The 8,864-nt window shown below is 38.3% G+C and overlaps 1 protein-coding gene across 5 annotated transcripts in view; it reads right to left on the bottom strand.

Moving 5' to 3' along the window:
• The window catches only part of KDM4C (lysine (K)-specific demethylase 4C), a 335,517-nt gene that overhangs the window by 287,400 nt on the left and 39,253 nt on the right, over positions 1 to 8,864 (bottom strand). The window lies entirely within an intron of this gene.

The raw sequence follows: 8,864 nt of genomic DNA, 5'->3' as shown, positions 1-8,864 counted from the left end.
TTATAATATTTTTAAAAATAAATAAATAAATAAATAAATAAATAAAAAATAGAAAATGGCAAAAGAAATTGCTAGCAGCATGAGTCTATAATGACATCATGGAACCAACACACTGGCCCTGAACTGCCCGCCTCAAATTTTTACATGAAAAGTAAAGAGCTAATTTGTTTCAGCCATTGATTCTGAGGTCCCTATTATTGACTGCAAAATAATGCCTGACTGATACATTTCTTCCTTAGTAACTAAATCCATAGGTCTGCACCTCCCCCCTTCTCTAGTGCAGTGGTTCTCAACCTTCCTAATGCCACGACCCTTTAATACAGTTCCTCATGTTGTGGTGACCCCCAACCATAAAATTATTTTCGTTGCTACTTCATACCTGTAATGTTGCTACTGTTATGGATCATAATGTAAACTGATATGCAGCAGGATGTATTTTCGTTGTTACAAATTGAACATAATTAAAGCATAGTGATTAATCACAAAAACAATATATAATTATATACGTGTTTTCCGATGGTCTTAGGCGACCCCTGTGAAAGGGTCGTTCGACCCCCAAAGGGTCTCGACCCACAAGTTGAGAACCGCTGCTCTAATGGATTATAGTAATAGAGTAATATATCAATATCTGTTTCACCACTGTGATCCTACTAGAGCAGTGGTTCTCAACCTTGGCTGCACATTAGAATCACCTGGGAATCTTTTTAAAATCCTAATCTCTGGGCCTCATCCTCCAGAAATTCTGTTTCTTTGTTATGGGGTGGGGGCCACAACATTAGTAACAAAGAAACAGAATTTCCGGAGTATGAGGCCCAGAAATCAGGATTTTAAAAAGATTCCCAAGTGATTCTAATGTGCAGCCAAGGTTGGGAGCCACTTCAACTTTGAATGACACCAAAGTATGGACTAGACTTGAGCCTTTTTATAACAACTAATTCCAGGAAAATCCCAATTTAGATAAAAGAATATACTGGTTTCTCCCAATTCCTCTACAGAATTCTATCTACGTTATCTTTTGTTTCTCCCAGTTGTTTGTTTTTCCACCTTGCTTCCTTTCTCTCTCACTTCTATTTCTCACTTAAGGCACTTTTAGATTTAACATACTCATAACACTTGGCAGAGGCCTGGTAGTGTTAAGTTTTTCTTTCATTCTTCATTGAATGAATGAATGAACGAACGAACGAATTTCTAATGGTTTTGTTTTTATTCTTTTTTGTTAATATATTTTATTGATTTTTTACAGATAGGAAGGGAGAGGGATAGAGAGTTAGAAACATCGATGAGAGAGAAACATCGATCAGCTGCCTCCTGCACACTCCCCACTGGGGATGTGCCCACAACCAAGGTACATGCCCTTGACCGGAATCGAACCTGGGACCCTTGAGTCCGCAGGCTGATGCTCTATCCACTGAGCCAAACCGGTTAGGGCAGTTTTCATTCTTCACAGTGTAAAATTTTGGCTCAACATTATTCCTTCAGTGAAAAAGAGAAAACAATAATTTTCCTAAATATTAAACTAGATTTTCTCTTTGTAGAACATCTGGAACATAAGTTCTTGTTTTTTGTTCTTTTTTTTTTAATAATCAAACTTCCTTATAAACCTGCAAATAAAGTCATTTTATTTTATCATTTTAGTGGTATCTTTCTCTGAAGCCATTTTTTAATTAGAACATAATTAGAATCAGACTTCTGGGAGTCTTCAGAGAACTCTGTTCTAATGACCCCAAAAGCCCACTGACAAGTGGGGACTTATTTTGAGGAACCCATGCTAAGAAGCTGTGTGTGGAAGCAAGTCCCCAACCTCTCCATCTCAGCCAGACCTGCCACTCTCTTCCCACAGCCAAATGGAGAATTTATGAGAGAAACTGTGTACAATACTTGTATATGATACGTCAACATAATACAATACAATACCTCTGTACAATGCAAGATGGGCATTTCAAGGTCTTGGCAATATATCTATACACAGTTGTCTTGGTATTTCCCCCCCCCCCCCCATTGAATTGTGAACATTTTTCTAACTTTTACTTTATTGTATATATCACTTCATGTCCCTAATAATTTGCATTACTATTTTCCTTTGTGATATATATATATAAATGTGTGTGTGTGTGTGTTATGCTGTTTTACATTCTTTGCTGTAATTTAAAACAAATGGAAAATAATCTTGGTGTGAAAACATTGATCCATATATCTGATCATTTCTAAAACAGATTCTAGAAGCAGAAAGTGTGGATCAATAGTGCTTTTTTATAATAGTTATATGAATCTTTCTAGTCTGTTTATAAATTCCCTCTTTAAAAAAATATCAGCTTCTATGTTTTTTAAAAAATCATAATAAAGATAAAATCTAAATTATCTTCATCTTCCTTTTATTTTTTATTTTTAAAGGGGAAGGATGGGGCCAAAGCAGTAACTGGGCTTCAAATATACATGCCTTATCAAAGGCCTTTTATAACCTGCAGGCAAGTCCAAGGCTGCAATGGGAACTAAGACACTGAGCACCCAGTAAAGACCTTGGCAGATAATAATGCAGAAGAAGAGGTCCAGCATACATGATATGGTTCAAAATTTCCATAATCCTTCCTGGAGACAGGCTAAAATTGTAGAAAGAGAAGGGGAAGTGGGGTCACCCATCTCTGCCACTAAGTAGGTTGTCATCTTTGACAGATCCCCATATTTCAGTCTGAGGTTCCTCATCTATAAATGTGGTGGCTACCTCAGATGATCTCCAAGACTCCTTCCAAATCATCGAAGATTTTATGATCACCAAAAAATTCAGCTCTAAAACTCTTTTTTTCACCCCTGGATTTCATATTCTTTACCCTTCAATAATTCCCACTGCCTGGAGGGTGAGGGCGTAGGGGTTGGGGGGATGGGAAAAGATTAACCAAAGAACTTATATGCATATATGCATAACCCATGGACAAACAATAGTGCAGGGAAGGCCTGGGGAGGGGGGGAGTGAGGTGGAGGGAGTCAACAGGGGGAAAAAGGGGGACATCTGTAATACTTTCAATAGTGAAGATTTAAAAAGGAGACAAAAAATCCCACTGCTGTTTCCCTAACACTTTTCCACAGAACTCCGACCTTCCAAGCATACTGACCATCCAATACCCTAGAACAGTGGTCGGCAAACTCATTAGTCAACAGAGCCAAATATCAACAGTACAACGATTGAAATTTCTTTTGAGAGCCAAATTTTTTAAACTTAAACTATATAGGTAGGTACATTGTTATTAACTTAATTAGGGTACTCCTAAGCTGGCCTTTGCTAAAAACGTCCTCAATCTGATTGAGGTACGTTCGCTGAGGTCGACCCCTTCCAACTCTCCCATCCACACTCGTCTTGTGTACTTGTTTCAGATAGACGAGTGTGGATGGGAGAGTTGGAAGGGGTCGACCTCAGCAAATGTACCTCAAAATAATGTACCTCCCCCGCACTGCGTATCCCCCGGCCCCCTGCTCCGCGTCTCCGGTAGCCCGACGGACGGACACCCCCCACTTCTTCAAACGCCACTTCTTCAAAATAGACTCGCCCAGGCCGAAAACCGACTTCTGCGCATGGGCCACAAAGTTTCAATCGCACGTGGTATTTTGTGAAGAGCCACACTCAAGGGGCCAAAGGGCCCCATGTGGCTCGCGAGCCGCGGTTTGCCGACCACTGCCCTAGAACACTTGAGCATCCTCATTCTTCACTGTGGCTAACATGTCCTGAATTCTCAGGGATTCTGCCAGGCCCCAGAAGCTTAACCTCTTTACACTCCTATGGTGCATAGTATTCCTACTACCCATGGGGTACATAATCTACCTTGTAAGTGTTATTTATTCTTTAGGGAAACCATGACTCTCCAGCTACCTAGTAAGCACCTTGCACTGGCAAACACCTGATATCCCTAACTCTTCTCACATCCCCATAAACAACCCAGCATGGGACTCCACATATATTTGTCGGTTTACCAACTTAGCACTTAATTGAATATCTAAGTATACTTTGGTGAGCTTTAACAGTTGAGTGGTAAAGAGAGAGTTAACATAGAAATTATCAATTCTATCAAAATCTACCCAACCCAATTTCTTTTATATCATTTCTCACAGAATTATTTCATCATGAACATTCCACGGTCTGTAGCTCCTTTCACTGAGAGCAGCCCAATCTGTTCTGGGGCAGCTGTTATTCTTTGGAAAGTTTTCCAGAGACAATATTGATTCTATACACCTAACCCTCTCACAGGCAAGACACTTGGGGGCAGTAGCCATGTACTCTGAGGTCAACTTGAGGCTGAACTTTACCTCTCTCCCATCAACAATTCCTGGACAATACCCCCTAGGAAACACAGCTTCCAGACTGATGAAACATTCTTTTTTTTTTTAAATATATTTTATTGATTTTTTTTACAGAGAGGAAGGGAGAGGGATAGAGAGTTAGAAACATCAATGAGAGAGAAACATCGATCAGCAGCCTCCTGCACAACCCCTACTGGGGATGTGCCCGCAACCAAGGTACATGCCCTTGACCAGAATCGAATCTGGGACCTTTCAGTCTGCAGGCTGACGCTCTATCCACTGAGCCAAACCAGTTAGGGCTGATGGGACATTCTTGATGCAATGTGAAGAGAACTGCCATCACCTCCCCTGCTTGGAGGGCACAATTTGGGATCAGGCAGGCTAAGACTTCATTCATTAAAGACCAGCCATACCATGCTGGCAGATAATGCATTTTGATTAACTGGAAGCTTTATTTCACAGAACTAAAATCTGAAAGCCATCTTCTTACAGGCCCATAACCCTCTCTGCACCAAAACATATCTAGAATAATGACATTGTACCTTGGATGTGAAAATTACACATACAGGTACTGTCCTGGCTTCAAATTATTTATTTCAGGATTAACGATTATCCTCACATAAAAAATACAAAATGGAAAGAAACTCTACTGGTGACTCAAACAGTTAAAACTGTTTTTACTTCCTTTGGAAACCCACAGCCTCAGATAAATTTGTTGTCCAATGGCACCATCTGGTGGATGAAAGTATTTAAGCTACCCCATTGTGGGGGAAAATGAAAAAATGTCATCTGTAAGACTAAATGCTATTAAGGCTAAAATCTTAGTATGAAGATTCCCATGCTTCAGTCAACAGATTTCTTATGAATGGGATCTTGACAAAATTCTAATACAAAAGAAATCTAGGACTCATAAAAACTCATTATCAAAGAATTCAGTTCACCTTCTTGAAGAAATGTTGCTTAATCATAAAGCAAATATTTTTAAACTGAGAGGAACCTCAGACAGCTATTAATTCAATCCCTTCTCTTTAAAGATGAAGATTCTAAGGCAAAGACAGAGCTCCCCCAAAAGTCACAGCTAGGGATAATGGGCATTGATTATATAAGTAAATGGGTCAAATATTCTGTGCTGTTTGCTATAGGCTTCTATTTCAAGACACTGTAGAGGAAAGGCAGGAAATTAGGCAGTCAGTGTCTGTGGCAAAGTGCCATTCTCAGGGAAGCAATGACCTAGCCGCCCCATTGTGTGGGCCACCCCCACGCTGACCCATGCAAGATGAGGAATGGTCATACTGTCCCTGCCTCCACAGCCCGCCTACATCCCTCTTCACATTAGATTTATCTGCTTTCTCCTGCCCAAGAAAACCATCCTACCAATAAAAGTAAGACATATAAAATAAATGTTAAATCACCCATTGAAGAACATCTATCATTCTGGGAAAGCATTCACGATATGTTAAAATGGGAGAGGGGAAAGATAAGACCAGACTATGTTCACTATGATACCACATCTGTTTTAAAAAATTAAATTATCAAGCATTAAATCAAGAAAAAATATTGGGGGGAAAATATACTAAATTTTTTTGACATCTGTTGTCTCTGAATGCCAGGATTATGAGTGATTTAAGTTTTCTCTTATATAATACCAATATTTTAATATTTAACATTTATATTAACAAAAAGGTCATTTTTTTACTTTAAAAATTTATAATCACAGACTACAAATGGAAATTGGATATAGGAGCCCATACACACACCCAACCAACCATGCAATACATGCATACAAAAAAATTTTTTTCAGAGTATATTATACTTTTGTCTTAAGGTTTGCCAGAGTATTTTTCAAGTTGTTTTGAATTTTCTATCAAGTATCTATTAATAAATACCTGGATGACAAAAGAAATAGACTAGCAAACTATATTAAAGGGAAATCTTGGAAATATAATTTAAATTATTTTGTATATTTTCAGAGACAGGGACTTCATATCCTAAGTCCAGTTTCTGCTTATAAAATTTTGCCTGAGTTATATATCAGAATATATGGCATGATGCTCCCCAAAGAATTACCTGGCTGACAGTTTAAAACCCTGTCTCCTAATGAATTAGGTCTTTGAGGCACATATCAAAGATGCAGTTACTTGAAGGTCAGTAAACAAGAATCGAACACTGTTGCCTTGCCTCAAGATCCTTCCATCATCTATACAGACTGAGCTCAGAGAATGAATCTTTTGCTGAATATCTTAAGGTAGCATTTTTCAAAGTGTTGTCTGGAGCCCACTGGGAGACACCCAGATTCCATCAAAGGGTCTGTGGCATCAAAACTGTTTTCATAATTATACCAAAACAGTATTTCCTTTTTCACTCTCAATTTACAGGAGTGTGAGGTGGAGTTTTCCAGAGGCTAAATGACATCACAACAGAGTAAATCCAGAAGTAGATACAAGAATCCAGAGGTCTTCTATTAAACTACACAGTAGAAATTTTTTTAATGTTAAATAATGCCATTCCTCTCACTAAATTTTTTTTCTTTAGGAAAATATAGTCATTTTGTATAAAAATGTATATGTTATTATATAATGGATTACTTTTAATGAATTAATATGAACACTTTTTTAAACATTCTCAGCTTTAATTTCTAAAACAATAAACAAGGATGAATATAACTTACATAAACAAAAGCTATTTGAGGTCCACAATAAATTATTAAAAGAATAAAGGGGTCCTGAGACCAAAAAGTTTGAGAGCCACAAATCAATAAACGACAAGTGCTGATGAGGATGTGGAGAAAAAGTAACCCTCTTGCACTGCTGGTGGGAATGCAGACTGGTGCAGCCACTGTGGAAAACAGTATGGCGTTTCCTCAAAAAACTAAAAATGGAACTCCCATTTGACCCAGTAATCCCACTTCTAAGAATATATCCTAAGAAAACAGAAACACCAATCAGAAAGAATATATGCACCCCTACGTTCATAGCAGCACAATTTACAATAGCTAAGATTTGGAAACAGCCTAAGTAAACATCATCGGATGAGTGGATTAGAAAACTGTGGTACATCTACACAATGGAATACTACGCTGCTGTAAAAAAAGAAGGAATTCTTACCATTTGCAACAGCATGGATGGAACTGGAGAGCATTATGCTAAATGAAATAAGCCAGTCAGAGAAATATAAATATCACATGATCTCACTCATTTGTGGAATATAATGAACATAAACTGATGAACAAAAATAGAACCAGAGTCATAGAAGCATCAAACAGACTGTACAACCTATGAGGGAAGGCGGGAGGGTGAAGGGGTAAGAGAACAACCAAAGGACTTGTACACATGCATAGGAGCTTAACCAATGGACAGACGGGAGGAGGCAGGCATGTGTTGAGGGTTGGGGGTGGCCGGGGAGAGGTCAACGAGGGAAAAAGGAGACTTATGTAATACGTTAAACAATAAAGAATTTAAATTAAAAAAAAAAAAAGTTTGAGAGCCATGGTCTCAGAGTACTTGGCATTGAGAAAAACACCAACCAAAAGGTCACTCTACTCCTCCCTCTTCCTCCTCTTCAAAGCACTTTCCAAGCCTCTTGCTATGACCAGGCCATCTTGCAGACCATTATCTGAACACACTTTTAAAAAATGTTTTTATTGATTTTTAGATAGAGAGGAAAGGAGAGGGGGGTAGAGAGAGAGAGACACATCAATCAGCTGCTTCCCACATGCACCCTGACCAGCAACTTTTCAGTGCACAGAATGACACTCAACCAACTGAGCCACACCAGCCAGGGCTGATCACACTTTTTAAAGAATGATTCTGATCCTATCTTATTTCCCTACTAAATAATTTCAAACAGTACTTCAAGAGGTACAGAATAATCTAGGTAAAGGGTATTCAGGTGTTCACCGCATTACTCAACTTTTTGCTAGACGAGAAGTTTTTCAATGGAAGAGGGACAAAAGGTTACAAAAAAAGAAAGAATTCTTAAATACAGAAGTTACAAACTTCAGTTGGAGGAAAAAAGGATTGGATTATTATAGTGGATTATGTGTTCCTGGAAAATAACTAGAAAGACCGTAATAATAGGCACTTTTTAAAAAATTCTTACAATTTGAGGAAAAATTATTAAGGGAAAACTTCTGGAAAAATGAATACATATTAAAATACTGCTTTTTGCCTTAATGTGGTATTATGAATATTTCCTGTTTTCCAAATATTTTATCATGAGTTTTATTTTTTTTAAATTTGACGCAATTTAAAGATTAGCCAGATAGTCACATACTATATTATTGTTGAATAACCAGGTATTTTGTTCAATTAGCTGGCTTCAGTTTGAAAATACCAGCTGCAGAAATCCTGTTGATGTGTCTACTTCCTCTTGTCCTGTTAGGAATTATGAATCACACAAAGCACAACAAATGACTACTCAACCACCTAAAGTGGACACAGAAGTAGCAAGGGGACATTACCCTTTACAAAGCCTATTATCCTATATAATAAAGAGGTAATATGTAAATTGACCCTCATGCCATAACATCATCACAAGATGGCGGTGCGCACAGCAGGGGCAGGGCCGGTGGCCACTCC

This window comes from Myotis brandtii, unplaced genomic scaffold (assembly GCF_000412655.1).
Source record: "Myotis brandtii unplaced genomic scaffold, ASM41265v1 scaffold149, whole genome shotgun sequence".
Taxonomy (NCBI): domain Eukaryota; kingdom Metazoa; phylum Chordata; class Mammalia; order Chiroptera; family Vespertilionidae; genus Myotis; species Myotis brandtii.
The sequence above is the reverse complement of the archived record's forward strand: the minus strand, read 5'-3'. Positions and strand labels throughout refer to the sequence as shown.